We start from the raw sequence: 9,428 nt of genomic DNA, 5'->3' as shown, positions 1-9,428 counted from the left end.
GTTCCAGTGTCCAGAATGTGTTTACTTTTTACTAGAATGTTAATAAAAATGGCCATTGCCAAGAGGAAAAATGTCTCTATGGTGCTTGTTTCACTTAACTACCAGAGCCATCATTAGAGAAACATTAAACTTCAAACCCACAACCTTTCTTTGCTGAAATAATATAATCTACAAGCTACCACTATAATATTTTATTTTAATCTACACAAGTTTATTATAACTGAAATTGAATTTAAAAAATAAACTCCAAGCCAAATACCCTAATAAGAAACTGTCATACTACTTGAGATAAGATTGAACTAACACTATATGAAATAGGGATAATTTATACAGAAATCTCTTCCTGACAATTAAGTAATCTCAGCAATTACTGCATGTTTTTCCATTTTTATAAGATTTTTCCCCAAAAGCTTTACTTTTGATTTAGAAAGAAGTATTTATCTCGGGCAAGTAATGGGGGGTAGGCTGTTTGCTCTTATTAAGCTATTACTGGCATGGAGTTATTTACTCTTCTTTACTCTGCCTCTGATTTTTTTCTAATGTATTTAACATTTGCATAATTTGTTCAAAACACTTGTTTCAACACAGGCATTTTTTTATTTATAGGGTTGAGATGTAGATCAGACTGGGAAGATTGCAGTCTGATCCTTGTCCTAAGAAAACTCAAACATGAAAATTAATCTCATGCTTTAAAAAATATTTGAAATTTGATAATGAGAAATACTGCTTATTCAGTTCTTCTAATTCCTCTTAAATCAGTATGAAGAGAAAAAAAATGCTTTAACCATCAACATAAGTAAGGGGTTTAGGAAATGAGGAAATTATTAGCTCAGACTTACTTTATATGGCATCTCTTGTACTGAATAAACAAACCACAGAACTAAATAGGAATAAATGAAGTTGCCGTAGTCTGTGAGTTCCAGTGCCAATGTTCAAAGCCTCCACAAGTTACTCTTAATACTCTTAATGAGTATTATTGAATATTGGCTGGTAATGAAGAGGGCATCTTCTTGCAGCTTAGAATGTCGTGATGATTCATTTCATCTTTGTCCAAATAATGGTGTGTTTTGGTGATATTTGTCTTCTGAGACCAATAAATGCCTTTCCTACTGGATGGATGTTTTATGTGAGACAGTGTATTCTCTTTCTGTTGCAGAAATCTGGAGTTATGTAGTATTATCAAAGAAAAACAGAAAAGGATATATATATCCTGAAGAGTCATGTAAAGGTTTGTAATTGTTTTCATATTTTTTTATATTTCTTCTTCACCTTTTCAGCACTATAAACTGTGATGCCTGCCTTTCAGCAAAGGTTGAACGGATCTCATTCATTTTTAAAGTGTTTTATTTCTTATTTCCTATCGGAGCAGGGAATCAAATAGGGCTGGTTTAGGCATATGTTTCCCAGTGGCATTCATTACCTTTGGACTCCCCTGAGATGAGTGGGTTTGATGAACTGAAGAATGGTGTCCTAGTGCTGTGTGAGTAATGGCAACGAGAAGCCTGGTGACCCCGATGATGTGTATGAGTGGATTCAGCAGGGATCTCCTTAAGGAGGACAGTTAAGCTATAGAGTGTCTCTAGCTGAAAATATAAAGTGTCTTAAAAATATAATTTTGTACAGCTATTTCTCAACTTGACCAACATAGAGCATCTTTAATATCTGCTTTTAAAATGGCACGCACTTTGGGGTCACTCCTGTGAGTTGGCCTTTGGGAGTGTGAAACAACCTTCTGCAAGTTTCAGACACAAAGAAATGCAAATCCACGTCAGTCGTTGCATAGTTTGTGCAATGCTAGGTGAGGTGAGGTTAATATGAAATCCCTTTTTTTAAAATTTTTTTTGAAACAAGTACCTATTGTACTAGACTATAGGCAAATTTAACTGTAGATTATTCTGCATAGTTTACAATACACATTGGAACTTCTGAGAAGAAAAGGGATCATCCCTGAGTGATGTCTGTTGTTTAAGTTGTGATCTGCTAATGCAAGCATGAATATTTTGGTTCAGTTAAGCATATAGCTGAGCTCACGTTTACCTTTTTTGTTGCTTGGACTGTTGTCACCTTTTCTGTGCTGTCTTTGAGGAGACACTGTGTACACTGTTGTGATTTTTATTGTCCAGTCACTGTTCCCTCTGCTGTCATGCCCAGTCGTGCTGCATGGCCAGAGTCTGCCTGGCAGCTTGGCTCAGCACTGGGAACTGTTGGATAAGTGCATCAGGAACCTGTTTCTAAACTTCTTGATCAAAAGTTGTGTTCTTCACCTTTTCTTGAAAATGTTTGGTAGCTGAAGGTTGCTGTAGATTACAACAGTGGAAGGCAGATGCCCTGGATCTCATCTGTCATGTCCCTTCTCTAGTCCTGCCCTCTTTCTCCCTAGTTCAGATATTGCTGAGTTTTATTATGTATGAGGTGTATTCTTTTAATTTGCTATAATCTCTAAATTGCAGATGAATTATTTTATTTGTCTTTGTGAAATAAAGCAGGAAAGTGTATTTTGACAGATAAAACCTGTGAGCTAAAGCCATGCACTACTACCTATGTATGTGTGTTATCTGGCAAGGTACATGTGCTGTCTTTCACTGGTATCTTGTGAAATGTTGGGCAAAACACCATAGTCAGTGACTTCAAGAAAAGTCCCACCAATTTGTATGCCCCTGCTTTCATATCCACCTTAAGGTATCTGGAGCTATGTCTTTGGTTGGTCATATTTTTACAGTCCTCTAGATACAAACTAAAATAGGATTTCAGGACGTGGAAAACAAGTTTGGTTTAAAATCAATTAGCAGCTTTTTTCTCTGTTGTCTTTGCTATTTCCTTTTTTTCCCTTTTCTAAATCATAATTTGTGTACCATGAAGCCAACGCTGCTAAGAGTACTGTTTTAGACATCTTTATTAGTTAGAAAATGCTATTGATTATGTTTTTATTTAAAATGTCTAGCTCTCTGCATTCAGATTTCTTATTGACAATGGGATCTCTATGCTCTGCAGTCTTGCAATATAAGAGCTTGGCAAAACAACAGTTTTGTAACTGTTGCAAGAACTGTGGAAAATTGAATGTTTATTACAGAGTGAGGCGATACTATTATTCGTATTGTAATCATATGAGGCAATGCTATCTTCTGATTTTGATGAAGACTTCTGGAGTCTATAAATATCTCATCCCTGGTACAGAAAAATATGTGAAAATATACAGTCTATCCCTTAAATCCACAGCATTAAGTTAAATTAATAGAAGAACTTGTACTGTACATGATTGAATCCATGAGGGATATAGTGTGATATTGTATATTTGCCTAAAAGCTCACTCTGACAGCAAAAACAATGTACCACAGTATGTTTCTTTCTTATCTAATGGAAAGAATAACACACAGAGGCTCAATTCTTGTAATGAAAACCCCCACATTAATTTTATTTTTTGATGTGTCATTGTAATTCAAGAGATGTTTTTAATCTCAGGATTGCTAGGGCACAATAAACCATTTAAAAAGTATTTGGCAAAGATCCCTGTGCTTAGCAACAGCTCCTTTCATTTAAAACTGTTTTTTGAACCAAGCTATTCAAAGCTTTGTTCCACTTATTAAAATAAAGTATCTTACTTCAAACAAGTATTTCAGAGAATATAATCAAGAGGACAGCATTCAAATACAATGCACAGAAAACATAAAAGGTAGCAGCATGAAAAGCTCAAATACTTTGTGTATATTTCCTTGTTTTTCATTAAGAAAAACTGTATAAAAATATACTCATGGTTTTATTTTGCTTTGTGCCATTATGGGGTATTTAATACTCAATTTCTTATCGTGTTCTGAAATTCATCACTCGATTTAAAGTAAAATTAGCTGTGAAGTATTTTAGTGAATGAGATACTGCATTAAAGTGGTATATTTTCTGGTCATCTAGGTGATATAAAACAGCAAGAGAGAGGCTAAATATAGAATAATGAGTATTCATTTTGCTGCTGGCTTTGTACTCTTACGTGAACTACAGTGTTAATACATTGTGTAGTATAACCATGAAAGCTCTGCTTTCCAATGAGGATAATGAGTTCGGCTCCAATGAGTTCAGCTTCAGCTTAGTTACATAAGTTTACATTGACAATTATTTCAGATTTTCATGAATGTTGTTTTCCATTTGTTTTAGTTCTACCTTAGTTTTGTTTGCTTTTTGTATCAAAAGTATTGCCAAGGTAATAATGGCTCCAGTAACAAGGCAAATGCAGTTTGCCTTCACAGGTGAGTGGGTACGGTTTGTTCTTCAGTGGTTCTGTCTCACCTGCATAGCTCAGAAAATAAGGAATGATGCATCATGCAAGCATCCCTTTCTGTAAGAGGATCCGAAGTAGACTTTTGTAGGATGCCAGGTGCCTTTTAGGGAGTCCTAAGAGTCCTCAGTTCTCTCTGAAGTGAAGAGAGGTTGAAGTGAGTGTTAAAGAGGGCTGAGCATAAAGAATAATTCTGCTTTATGGAAGATTTTGCTATTTACAAATTTTGTTTTATTAATGAGAACCCCAGACTCGAAAACTCCCAGTCAAGGGAGAGGCCTGGATCTGTAGCTCTGGCTCAGGCTCTGACCTGCTTCCTCAGGCTGTGATTCTTTGGGTTGAAAACACATCAACAAACATTCTACCCTGCCATGTGGGTTCACAGGAAACTATCTGGACCGTCCTACATGTAATTAATAAAATATTCATGGTCCACCAGAGGTTTGGGGAAAAATGCCCAGAAAGGAGCTTTGAGTAATGGTAAATATGTATAGATAATGATGTATAACTTTTTCAGTATGTCTATGGCTGTAATATTAATGCAATTTTTAATCTCACATTGTGTGGGCAGAAAAATGGTTATTTCTAAGATGTTAAAAAGCTAATCTATTCTGTTAAGTTTTTGTATCTTGCATAGATATAGCTTCTTTCTTTTTTCTTCTTTTAATTTCACAAACCAAGTTGGGAGCCTTGACATTTATTGGGCCCCCATATTTTTCATTTATATTCTCTCTAGTCTTCACCATCTGTTATGACAGTAAATAAGTTTCAAGTAAGCCATATCTTCCTCAGCATGAGTTGCTTTTTCTGAAAAAAAAAAAAAAAAGAAAAAAAAAAAAAAAAGGAAAAAAAAAGTTGCAGTTGGATGTGATATTTGAAGTCACAGCTTGTCTTCAAATATTTAGTAGTATATTCCTGTGCCAAAGGATATCAATCTGCCATTTGCCTTGCTTACAGTATAATAAAGATTATCCATTCCCTTCTTTCATAGAGATGTCAAGGCTTTTAATTACTATAGTTCAGGAAAGTAGTGCTTTGCACATGCTTTTTCCATTTTGCTTTGACTTAATATGGTTCCTTCTTATCTTTTTGCACATTAAATTCCAAAAGGACCACATAGTATCTGACTTTGGATGACTCGTGGTCTTCTCTTGCAAGTAAATTCCTTGGCTATAACATCTACTTTTGTTGTTATTAACTTCATTAATGGCTGGTGGATTTTTCAGGTGTTGGTGTCTAGCCCTTGGAAGTTCGGCAGAGAACTTTTTTAATCCTTGTACTATATGTAGATGTAAATTTGAGGAGCAATGTATAGTTTATTATTTACCTTTTTATCTTTGTTTTATGCCATGGAAATACACATCCAGAAGGGATGTGACTTGAAAGTCAGCTGTGTACAGGCATGCTGCTTTGCTTTCAGATCTTTCCAAATTTGTCTGTTTCCTTGCTTATGAATATTGTGTCATGTGGAGGCATTTTCTTTGCTCTTTGAGGATCATGGTGTAAAATCACGACTGTTTTGTATTGATTTTTCTAGTAAACTGTGCCAAATGTTTCCTTGAAACTTTCTAGAAGTAGCTCCTCTACCAAGGAAATGCTCTAAACCACGAAAGTATTGCTAAAAGAAGAAACACTGATGTTTCTTGTGGATTGTATTTTTTGCATTGTTTTAAACTGTTCAACAGGTGATCTCGACCCTGCGAGCTTTCCAGATGTGTTAGCAGGTATTGTGTGATGAATCAGCGGTCATCATGGCTCCTTATCCCATCCCTAACACGTGCTATTCTGTGCTTCCAACTGTCCCCATACCAAACTATCTTTTTTTTGCATCTTTCTTTCACACTTCTGAAGTCTGCCAGATATATTTACTAGGTAAATCTTAAAACCTGCTGCTTTCCATCAGTATTTGGGCCTGTGGTATGAACTGGTACTTTGAGAATGGCATCAGAGGATGCTGTGACTGAGCACCAGCTTTGCCAAACACAAGTAGTTCAAGTTGACTGCAGGGGGACTTGTGTGAGAAGACTCTAATAACTTCCGCAATAGCTACAGCATTCATTATGCAAAGGCACTTTTGAGTAAAGAAAGAGGTTTCAGAGAATTAAAATAAAATTTGTGTTATAGTCAAACTGATTCACAATTAAGGTTAACCCATTGTTTGTGAGAGGATTTAACTATTATTTTGATATTAATAAGGTTCATACTATAACAATGAAGCTTTTATTTTTATGTATGCAATTGTTTTACCTTTTTACCTGTAAAGAGAGTAATTGCACATTTTTATGATTTTCCAGTATTAGATTAATTTTATAGCACGTTCTGAAATTTCATTCTTTCAGCATCAATCTTTGTTTTCTTTTTATTACAGAATTATACTTACAAATAACATCATTTCATACCAATAAACATAAAAATATAATGCAATATAACAGTTACAGGTTTATAGAGTAAACATTTCATTTGAAGGAAAATTCCACTACCTTATGCTATTTCACGGAAGTGGCAAGGTCAGAAACTCTGAGGGTTAATAACAAAGCCATTTATATCCTAAAATTGGGGGGGACAAGTATTCAGGTATCGGTGATTACACTTGTGAGAAAACATAGCGCATATCTTGCCTACAGTTTATCTTTTTTGGAGAGGCCCTGGGATAAAAAACTGGTTTTCAATTTAGAGTTAGTGTACAACGTAGGGAACGTTGTATCAAAGCCAAATTATATTCCACAGAATGCGTTTTCTTTCACCTTACGTTACTAAGTGCCAGATATTTCAAAAGAGAATTTAAAATCTCCCCACACTGCTTCTGCAGACTAAGCAGACTTCTAGATAGCGTGGAAAGATGACAAACATAAAGCTAGATTATTAGTATGAGGCAGGAGCTATTTCAGAAAAAAATGTATTTTCCTTAGAAAGAATTAAGAGAATTTTCAAAGATGCAGAATGGAATTTGTGATCAGAGTGTAAAACAAAGAAATAGACAGTCATCAGGAGATCCATAGGGAATTTGGAATAGGGAAAGGTTTTGCCTTTGATGAGAAAATCTATGTGATCTGATCTTTACCAGGTGGTCCACTCATCTAGTACGGATTTGCTTACCAGAAAACACTGTGCTGGACAGGGATCTTTTCCTGGTTTTCTTTTACAGCAGTAGTAAAAATAGAACTAGAAATATCTTGGAATTATATAAATGTCAAGAGGAGACTTTACCATTAGAAAAATATTTTGGACTAAGATGTCAATTTTTTGATAGTTAAATGTATTTTTTATTTTGTCACTTTTCCATGTAAAAATGCACCTAAATGTATACTAAACAACTTTCATATGGTCTTGAATCCTAAAGAAGGAGTTTTATCTCATGGTAAGAGCAAATGTTTAGAAGTCAAGATGCTGTTTACAGGACCATTGAACATCTCTACGCAATGCTGTTATTTTCCCACGTGGAGCAGCTTGCCCTGAGGTCCCTGCCACATCGTTCATCATCTTGTAGATATGGGTCTCTAATGCTCAGCTAAAGCACTTCCATTTTCCTAAGATAGCATTCCATTTTTGGAAGACCCTTATTTAGAAATGCAAGAATTGTTTACAGGTCTCTTAAGTCAGAGCCTTCCATGACGTTTTGTTTTCTTCCTTTTTTGAAGTCATATGCAGTAAAGAAATGCTATATAAAATTAATTTTGCTGGATTTGCTTCACACTGTATTTGCAAAGTAGTGTTTGACTCATTTCCTTATTACTAGTGTTTACAAGTAATGTCTTTGTGTACCACAGAATGAATCTGACCATAATTTCCATCTCTGCTTCCCATATGCAATATATGTTGATTGTCAGGTTTTCGGTACTTTGTCCTTTTTCAGTTCTCTAAAATACAATTACTTGTCCTGAGATTCTATGAACAGTTAACCAACTGGCAGATTATCAGGTCCCAGTAATTTGAAAGAGGCTAGCTCAGTGATTGCTTTCTGACCTGTTATTTCTCTGTTCAAAACTGAGATTTCACCTCTTTGTTGTTAATATTTGTAATAGTTGCCTACAGGATTGACCTTTGTGTGAAGTTAGGTGCACGTGTGCTGAAAACTTTAGCCTGCAAACTGGTATTTGTTGATGATACCATTGAATACAGAACTACTGAACCACTGAACCACATTTTTCCTACTGTTGATGTGCTTACAGCACGACTTCTTGGTTTTTGCGTTAATGAATTTAATGTTTCTTCCTACTTATATCTACATCCTGAGATTGATCCCATGTTACTCTTGTATGTATTCTCTTCACCATCTGACCTCATTTCCACTCTCCGTGTGCTTTTCTCTTCTATGTGAGATCAGTGGGTAATTTACATTATAGTGAATTTGTCATTTGATCTGCCTGCTTAAAATCCATGGATTTCATTTTGCTGGGGTTATTTTCTTTCTTTTTTAAGGGTCTGAACTTTCTTGTCTCATTCAGCTTTCCTTATACCCTCCTGTTCTCAGCAAGTTTTTCTCTACAAACAATAAGAGCTTTTCTTGTAGCTGTCTCCTTCAGTTGCAAAAGCTGCCATTGATGCTTTCTAAGAATTTGCAGGTTGATTTATGTTTTATTTCTTTTGCAACACATTCCAGTATGTAAAATCTCCCTGTTTTGGCAAAATTGTTTCTAGTGATTCTACCAGTATCTCAAAAAAAAGCCTCATCCACCTAATTTTCTTGATCTGGCATTCTCTAGAAGATGGTCATCATGATAAATGCATAGTTTTTTTATCATTGTATGTAATCTTGCTCTTTGTGTTGCTGATCTTGAAGCAAATATGTAAAGCGTTGTCTTCTAACGCAGAAAAATGATGCAAGAGAAGAGGCCAGTTTGGGCAGAACTCTAGGGTACTATCCTTCAAAGTCGAGCTCTTGGAGGCTTAATTCAGCTGTAGGAGAAGAGAGGGCACCCTTATAATATTTGCCCTTTGCAATGCTATCTTTCAGTCGTGACCTTTGAGCTAACTTGGAGTCTGACAACCTGAGTCCTCAGCACAAGATCCTTTTCACTGTCAGCCTCTCGGAGTTGATATCTTCTCTGCCTTTGTTTAAAATAGTATCTCCTTCTGATTTTACCTGCCCTGCTTCATGACTCTCTCCTAACTCGTGCTATCATTCAAGTCAAATAGAGTTAGTGGACTGTTCCCTTTCTCTTCC

The 9,428-nt window shown here is 35.6% G+C and overlaps 1 long non-coding RNA gene across 1 annotated transcript in view; it reads left to right on the top strand.

Moving 5' to 3' along the window:
- Window positions 1–1,039: 1,039 nt before the first annotated feature.
- Window positions 1,040–9,428, top strand: part of LOC110366063 (uncharacterized) — a 59,904-nt gene continuing 51,515 nt past the window's right edge. Inside the window, exon 1 of the long non-coding RNA XR_010475684.1 lies at window positions 1,040–1,228. This is a non-coding gene — a long non-coding RNA (uncharacterized LOC110366063). The remainder of the gene's footprint in view (window positions 1,229–9,428) is intronic.

This window comes from Columba livia, chromosome 12 (genome assembly GCF_036013475.1).
Source record: "Columba livia isolate bColLiv1 breed racing homer chromosome 12, bColLiv1.pat.W.v2, whole genome shotgun sequence".
Taxonomy (NCBI): Eukaryota; Metazoa; Chordata; class Aves; order Columbiformes; family Columbidae; genus Columba; species Columba livia.
Note: the sequence above shows the minus strand (reverse complement) of the source record. Positions and strands in the feature narration are given on the sequence as shown.